The following is an 8,808-nucleotide window of genomic DNA, read 5'->3' as shown; positions in this document are numbered from 1 at the left end:
ATTCTAAAAAAAAATTTGGTTGAGCTATTTGGTTGAGTTTTGGAGATTTTATAACAAGTTGAAGATGGAAAACCAAATTGTGCATTTTTGCCATATTTCACTGTTGTACTCCCATAAAGGGAAAAACACGCGTCAAGCTTGTGAAAAGTTGCATAAAGTTTACAGTGATAATGCTGTACAAGAACGTCAGTGCCAACGATGGTTAACAAAATTCCATACTGGTGATTTTGATCTCAACCATGCTCCTCGGTCAGGGAGGCCCACCAAGGTTGATGACGACAAAATAAAGTCATTGATCAAGTCAAACCCACGTTACGCAACACGAGAGATTACAGAAACATTGAACATCCATCATTCAAGCGTTCATGACCACTTGAAGAAGCTGGGATATGTACGTAAGCAAGCTCCATATTTGGTTTCCGCATGAATTCAAAGAAGTTTTTGACAGTGCGTATAAACATCTGCAATATGCTCAATAAATGTGAGAAAAATGATTATTTTTTGAAGCGACTGATAACTGGTGATGAGAAGTGGATTGTTTACAACAATGTGGTGTGCAAAAGGTCTTGGTCCCGATGTGATGATTTGCCTCAAATGACATTGAAAGCAGGCGTTCATCAGGGGAAGGTTATGCGCTCAGTGTGGTAGGATTTTAAAGGTGTCATGTTTTTTGAGCTCCTACCAAGAAACCAAACAATCAATTCGAATGTGTACTATTGGCAATTGGACAGTTTGAACGAATCCATCATCCAGAAATGCCCAGAGCTTGTTAATTATAAAGGAGTTGTGTTCTATCGCGACAACGCGAGACCACACACAAGTTTGATCACCCGTCAAAAATTCTTGGAGCTTGCATGGGATGTGTTGCCACACCCACCGTACTCGCCTGACCTTGCACCATCAGACTTCCACTTGTTTCACTCTCTTCAAAACTCCTTGCGTGGTTTAATGTTCAATTCAGATGAGGTTGTAAATCAGCACCTTGTTCAGTTTTTTGCAAATAAAGACAGGTCCTTCTATGAACAAGGAATTATGAAGCTCACTGAAAGATGGCAAAAGGTTATCAAACAAAACGGGAAATATATCATTATTGATCTTTGCGCTTTATATAAATAAATGACCTTTGAAAATCATAGACAAAATATGTCATGACTTTTCCGACAACCCAATAACAAGCTTTTATTAATATAAATTGTAACAACAACAACAACTACACTTAGGGGCTTATAAAAGTAACAGAATGACAAGGTGTCCAAGCCAGGGTCATCGAAGGTATAGGCAGAATACAACTTCCCTGGGCCTCATATTTCAAACCTTCAAAATGTGGAGGTTGTAGTAGAGAGCTTTAAAGGTGCTTCCAGTTTTTAATATTCTATTTTTCCCCAAATACCTAGTTCTCCTATTAACCTCTATATACCGGACAATGTTTTCATAGTTCCTTTTTACTGATAAATACACAGAGAGTATTTACTCAGTGTTGAGCACCATGCTAGGCATGGGCTTAAAGAGAGAAAGAACTGGGCCTTTTGCTAGATGATTCGAGCACATTCAAGGCCTTTTCCATTCTTATCGTCACCACCTTCTTTTAGGTTATCATTACTTCACCATAAACTGCCATCATAGCCCCCTAACTAATTTTCCACTCTATGATCTCTTTCTCCTCACCCCGTTCTCACCTCACTGCTGGATCAATCTCACTATAACCACTTTTGGCAGTTTAGTCATATGCCTAAAAACCCATAATTGGCCTCTTAATGTTGAAGAGATAAGATCTGAACTCCTTAACTTGGCATTCTCTGTCTTTAGCTCTGTGCCCACACAATCTTACCCCCAGGGGTGATGGTATTTAATAATTGGTGGCTCAAGTACTGACCAATCAGAATGGGCCTGGCTATAAACGATTGGACCGGGGTACACTGGCTGACTGTCACTCTGCTTTACAACATAACCTACATAACCTACCTTCCAACCTTATCTCCCACCATGTTCTGTTCAGTCCATTTCCTCCCCCCCAAACTCATTGGCAATCTCAGGGCCTTTGCTTACGCCATGCCTCCTGCTTGCAATGCCTTCCTTCCTCCTCTCTGCTTACATAAGTGTCCCCCCCGTCGCCACATACACGCGCGTGCACACACACACACAAACACACACACACACACACACACACATCCTTTAGGCATCACTGAAGTGCAGCCTTCCTTCTGAAGTCCTCTTAGCTTCCCTAATCCGCAATCATCACTCCAACCTGTGAGTTGTGTTAATGCCTACCTTCCTTGCTTTTTATTGAGCATATGGCCCATATTACCTTCCCTTGCTATTTATTTGCTCATCTATCTATCTATCTATCTATCTATCATCTATCTATGTATCTATCTCTTTATTTTTTATAAGGTGCCTTATCTCATCTTGAGAACTGATTATAAACTTGAAGGGAGGGACAGTATCTTCTACCTTTCTACATGCTAAGTTCCTGGAGCAGGGCTTTTTGTTTTTTGGGGGGTTTTTTTGAAGATTTTTATTAAAATATAGCTAACATACAATATTATATTATTTTCAGGTATACACAATAGTTATTCAACATTTGTATACCTAATGAAGTGATCACCATGATATGTCCAGCAGCCATCTGACATCATACTATGCTATCACAATATTATTGACTGTATTTCCTAAACTATACATTACATCAGGCGTACAGCATAGTGGGTAGACATTTATGTAATTTAAGAGTGATCCCCCTCACAAGTCTAGTACCCACCTGGCATTAATACATAGTTAGTACCATATTATTGATTATATTCCCTATGTTTTAATTTACATCCCTCCAAGTCTAGTTGTGGAGGACGTCGCTTCACTGGTCCATGTTGGTATTATCTTTGCGCTCTCCCCTGGTGAGGCAGTCGTTTGCCAGCTATTGGACTGCCACTCATGGCGGCGCATTTTGGCTCATGAAAGTGCATGCCAGCTGACGGCCAGCCCCACTGCAGGCTACAGCGTCACTGGCGACCCATGGCAGCCCAGCTCCAGGTTGAGCTGTTGTTCACCATCTTAGCTGTAGAGGGCAGTGTCACTGGCCCTCATGTGGGATCCAAACCAGGGCCCTGCTGCTCAGAGCTGGCATTCCAAGCCAACTCCTAACCAAAGCGCCACTCTGTCAGCTGTCCAATTTGTATTTCTTAATCCCTTTGCCCTGTCCCCAACCCCCTCCCATCTATCCCCAATAGATCTAGTACCCATCTGACACCATACATAGCTATTTCAATATTTGTAGCCATATTCCTTATGCTACATCCCCATGACTACTGTGTAACAACCAATTTGTACTTCTTAATCCATCTGGCAACAATCAAAATGTTCTCTGTATCTATTTGTTTCTGTTACATTTGTTTGTTTCTTTTGTTCTTTAGATTCCACTTGTAAGTGAAATCATACAACATTTTTCTTTCACTGTCTGACTTACCACACTCAGCACGATACCCTCTAGGTCCATCCATGTTGTCGCAGATGGCAAGATTTCATTCTTTCTAATGGTTGGGTAATACTTCATTGTATATATGTACCACCTTTTATTATCCATTCATTTAATCTTTCCTTTTTTTTTTTTTTGAGGGCAGTGTAACTGGCCCTCATATGTGGGATCCGAACCGGGGCCCTCTGGTATCCCAAGCCAGTTCTTAACCATCGCACCACTCGGCTGGCCCTTATTATCCATTCATTTAGTCAAGGACACCCAGTTTGCCTTTATATCTTGGCTATTGTAAATAATGCTGCAATGAACATATGAATCAGGTGATTCTCTTCAGGTGGTTTGTACAAAAAAGCCACTGGAAGCAGCTTGGGTGTGCCCAAAAGTTGGGTGGGGCGTGGTCTCAGAATTACCAGGGCGGGGCCAATGGTGTTAGCCAGTTTGATGGAGGCTCCGATATGACGTCTGCCTGCGTCTGCATGCAGGGAGAAGGGGGGCTCAACAAAGAAATAATGGCTCTGCCAGCTCACTCGTCCAGGAGAAAGCTGCCCCTCCAGCCCTTATCCTGAAGCCAGACCGTTTCTCCCCATATGTCTCTGTCGCCTTTCGAGTTGCTGCTCCAGCGCTGGAGCTCAGAGTATGTCCATCAACAAGTAAGTCCATGCGCCGGCCCTTTAAGAGGATCTCCTGGGAGAGCAGCCACCCTCCATGTCATTCAGCCACAATCTCTGCTGGTTTTCACAGCCAGAAATTATGGGAGCTTCTCTCTCCCCACACTGAAACCCTGGGCTGGGGAGCTTGGTGTGGCACGAAGACCCCTCACTACTGCCTGGGGAGAAGGGACATCTGTAACCAAGATATCCCTCCCTATTTTTAATAGCCACACGCTGGTGTGGGACCAGCCTATTTCATGTCTATGCCCCTTCTGCCAGTCTCGAGGTGGCTTCTTTTGTATGTCCTTAGTTGTAGGGCTTTGGTTCAGCAAGACTTCAGAGATACACAATGATGGTTATTTTGTAGTTTAACTGTAATTTTGATGTGGTTGTGAGAGAAGGTGAGCACAGCATTTACCTACTCTGCCATCTTGACTGGAATCCTGGAGCAGGGTTTTAAGCAAAAGTATGCACATAAATATTTGTAGTGCTGATGACAATTGATGAGGCATTTGTTGGAGCTGTTTGCATGTGTGTGTGTGTGTGTGTGTGTGTGTGTGTTTTAAATATACTTAATAATGCCTTATATTTGGATTTCAGAGTTTGCAACAGGCTTTGTCATATATAACCTCCTTTAGTCCTCATAGCAGTTCTTATGTTTCTGCCTACGGTTATCCCCACCCTATATTATTTTTCCCATTTTTGAGTGGGGGTAACTAAGGTGAGAGAGGTGAACTGGTTTGCCCAAAGTCACACACATAGTAAATTAGCTGGGATTGTTTAAACCCAGGTTTTTTAAATTCCAAATCCTGAGTTCTTTTCACGACTTTATGGTAGCTTCCAACTTTTAATTCTTACACCTTTATTTTCTTGAAATTTTTCTCAAATTGTGAAAACCTCACATGGATCCAATTCAGTGCTCAAGTAAAAATCGATAGGCTTACAAATTACAAAATCAAAACCATTGCTTAATCTCACTAGTCGTGCTTTCTAATATTTGTATAGATTGCTATCCTTTGGGCAACTTGACTCCGGAGCTCTTTTCTTTCAAAGCATGTTTGTTCACATATTGTTTGTCTGAACCTTATTTCTTTCCCTCCTACTTTACCATTCATATTTATTTCCATTTATTACTTAAATATATCTTTATAGAATATTGAATTCCATGTATTTACCTCAAGGAGCCATCCATTTTTAAACTAGTCATAAAATCAGTAAGTACTTAATTCCAGCAAACATGAAAAGCTTTCTTAGTCTTTGTGAAATCCATTTGGTATCTTCTTTAATCACTAGTATGCCTTTTCTTCCTTCTTTCTTTCTTTCCTTCTTTCTTTCTTTCCTTCTTTCTTTCTTTCTTTCTTTCTTTCTTTCTTTCTTTCTTTCTTTCTTTCTTTCTTTCTTTCTTTCTTTCTTTCTTTCCTTTTTCCCTTCTTTCTCTCCCTCCCTCCCTCCCTCCCTCTCTTCCTTTCTCTTTTTTTCTTTCTTTTCCTTCTTTTCTAACTTACTTCCCTCTCTCTTTTTACCCACTCGCCCCCTCCACCCCTCTCTCTCCTTCCCACCTCTTTCTTTTCTTTCTTATTTAAACCCAGAGTCTAAGAAAATAAAGTTCTTAACTCGAGCAGAACAAGAAAAAAGAAATAGTTTTAAGCCAGCTATTAATTTCCTTTGGCCCTTCACATCAAGTGGGCTACATAATTTAAAATGTTAACCCTGTTAGGATGAAGTATACCATAGCTCTACTCTTCCTATTTAAATTTATTGCTAGAAATATGAAAAGCTTGTGGAAGTGTAAAACCAATACTACAAACTTGTGATATCATAGAGGTTACTTCTTCTGATTTACTTTTCAGCATTAGTAATGGTTCTAAGGAAATAAATAAAAATAGTCAATTTGTTTATAAACAATATCAGTTCCAAGAATTCTCTTAATTTGGTCTTCATATTTGTGTTAAGCAAAACATTTTACTTTTTGCAAAGAAAATAGCCTCTAAGAAACTGTATCAAAGTGTTTATAATCACTTTTATTAAAATTCTGAAAAAGTCACAAAATGCTGGCTTTTCTGAGAACTTGGGGAGGCTCCTCTGATCCAATTTGGATTTAGAGCCTGGCAGAGAGTATTTCTGCAGCTGAAAAGCAATATTGTGTTTGAAAAGTTTCAGGTACACCAAAGGTCTCCTATAAAAGTTCTAATTTATGTTTTAGTCTAGATTACATACAGTTTCTTTTCTGAAATAATTTTTGGTGCTTTTTCTTTCTTTTAAATAACTGGGAGTTAATCATATTCTTATAAAATATTGAAAGAGCAGTACATATGCAAAACACTTTTAGAAATGAGATACCTTTTATTTTCTATTATATTTTTTATCATAATTTGAGATATATAGAGACAGATACATTAAAAAGGTGTTATTGATGTTTAAAACCATGAAAAAATATCACTGCAATGTACTTAAAGGTAACTTTCAGTACGTGAATATTAGAATTTTCATGATAATATCAAATATCAAATCCCCAAAGCATTTCATAGTAAATAGATTTCTTTGAAAATGTAATATGGGAACAGATTTTTATAATGCAAAACCCGATGCAGTTCCTGTGGAGTGATTATATATATATATATATATATATATATATATANTATATATATATATATATATATATATATATATATATATATATATATATACATATACATATATATATATATATATATATATATACACAAGGATATATATATATATATCCTTGTGCCATGTTATGGCTTTATGGATTCCTTTTGAAGACTGTCAACAGGTTTTGCATAGAATGATTCATTCAAAAGAATATGCCCAGTAAAGTTTTGAAATTAGAGTAGTCTGAATTGTTGGTGTTCTCGCTCAGTGAATGGCATCACCACCCTTTCAGTTGGTCAGGCCAGAACCTGGGGAGTCACTGTAAGCTCTCTCTTGCTCCTCCCCCCAGCCCCAGGGGAAAAAGGGGAAAAAGAATAAGAATAAGAAAATTTCCAGGTATAAAACAAGTCATGGGGATGTAATGCACAGCATAGATAATATTGTCAATAATATTGTGATAGCATGGCACGGTTTCAGACGCTTACTGTACTTCTCATGGTGATCACTTCTTTAGGTATATAAATGTTGAATAACTATGATGTATCCCTTAAACTAATATAATATTGTATATTAGCTATATTTTAGAAAAATCTTTAAAAAGAAAGCAAATAAATAAATAAATAAATAAATAAATAAATAAATAAACTCTCTCTTGCCCCAACATTTAATTAAGCACACATTTTTGCTAAGTTCACTTTAAAAATTGTCCCACTGTTCTTACTGGACACGGCGCTGGTCTCAAGCTGTTTGAACAGTTTAACCCAAAACATGGATATCCTACCAAATCATACAATTTATATCAATAATATGAATGACAAAATTAAAAAAGAAGAATTGAAGAGATCCCTGTATGCCCTGTGTTCTCAGTTTGGCCATGTGGTAGATATTGTGGCTTTAAAGACCATGAAGAGGAGGGCACAAGCCTTTGTTATATTTAAAGAACTGGGCTCATCCACAAATGCCTTGAGGCAGTTGCAGGGATTTCCATTTTATGGCAAGCCAATGCGAATCCACTATGCAAAAACAGATTCTGATATAATATCCAAAATGCGTGGCGCTTTTGCTGACAAAGAAAAGAAGAAAGAAAAGAAAAAAGCCAAAACTGTGGAACAAGCAGCAATGATTGCAAATAAAAAGCCTGGTCAGGGAACACCAAATTCCGCTAATACCCAAGGAAATGCAACACCAAATCCTCAGGTCCCTAATTACCCTCCAAACTATATTTTATTCCTTAATAATTTACCAGAAGAGACTAATGAGATGATGTTATCCGTGCTGTTTAATCAATTCACTGGTTTTAAAGAAGTACGTTTGGTACCTGGGAGGCATGGCATTGCATTTGTTGAATTTGAAAATGATGGACAGGCTGGAGCTGCCAGGGATGCTTTACAAGGATTTAAGATCACACCATCCCATGCCATGAAGATCACCTACACCAAGAAATAACATTTGGGATAGTTGTCTTTAAAGGACTTGGTGTTATTTATAGTGTTTGTTTTGATAATATTTCGTCAAGTCATTTTAATAGTTGAGGGTGAGGGGAAGTAAAAGTGAAATTTTTGTTCAGGTTTTAAAAAATTGCCTAGTCTTCCTTTAGCCTTAGTGAACTATAAAATATGAAGGCCTTAATTTTGTACAATAAACTTTTATTTGTATTTTATAAAAAAAAAATTGTCCCATAGTTTCTCTCTTTTTCTCTCCTAAACTGCCACCTCAGTTTAGACACTTGTAAATTCTCTAATGCTGGGCTAGCCTCCATAAAGCCATTCTCATCACAGCTGTCAGATAGGAAAATGTGTAAACATAGACCTGATCATGATACTCCTTTGCTTAAAATATTGCTTGTAGCAGTGGCTCTTGACCAGAATATCAGGGTCATCAGACTACACATGCCTCTCTTACCACTTTGACAAATGTCCCCTTCACCTTCAAAAACAACCAACCTACAGGTTAAAAATCAAAATACTTAGCATTGCATCTAAGACTCTTCATAGCTTCATCTCACAACCTCGTAGGAGTCCACTGCTTATGTGTTACCACATATGCCATGAGGATCTGTGCCCAGAAGCCTTGCTC

General features: G+C 38.4%; 1 pseudogene across 1 annotated transcript; it reads left to right on the top strand.

Moving 5' to 3' along the window:
* Positions 1–384: 384 nt before the first annotated feature.
* LOC109371917 (U2 small nuclear ribonucleoprotein B'' pseudogene) lies at positions 385–8,389 on the top strand (annotated as a pseudogene). The gene is made up of 3 exons (XR_002121958.1): positions 385–391; positions 1,717–1,720; positions 7,476–8,389. The product of XR_002121958.1 is annotated as a U2 small nuclear ribonucleoprotein B'' pseudogene (transcript).
* The last annotated feature ends 419 nt before the right edge of the window (positions 8,390–8,808 follow it).

This window comes from Hipposideros armiger, unplaced genomic scaffold (genome assembly GCF_001890085.2).
Source record: "Hipposideros armiger isolate ML-2016 unplaced genomic scaffold, ASM189008v1 scaffold_600, whole genome shotgun sequence".
Lineage (NCBI taxonomy): Eukaryota > Metazoa > Chordata > Mammalia > Chiroptera > Hipposideridae > Hipposideros > Hipposideros armiger.
The sequence above is the reverse complement of the archived record's forward strand: the minus strand, read 5'-3'. Positions and strand labels throughout refer to the sequence as shown.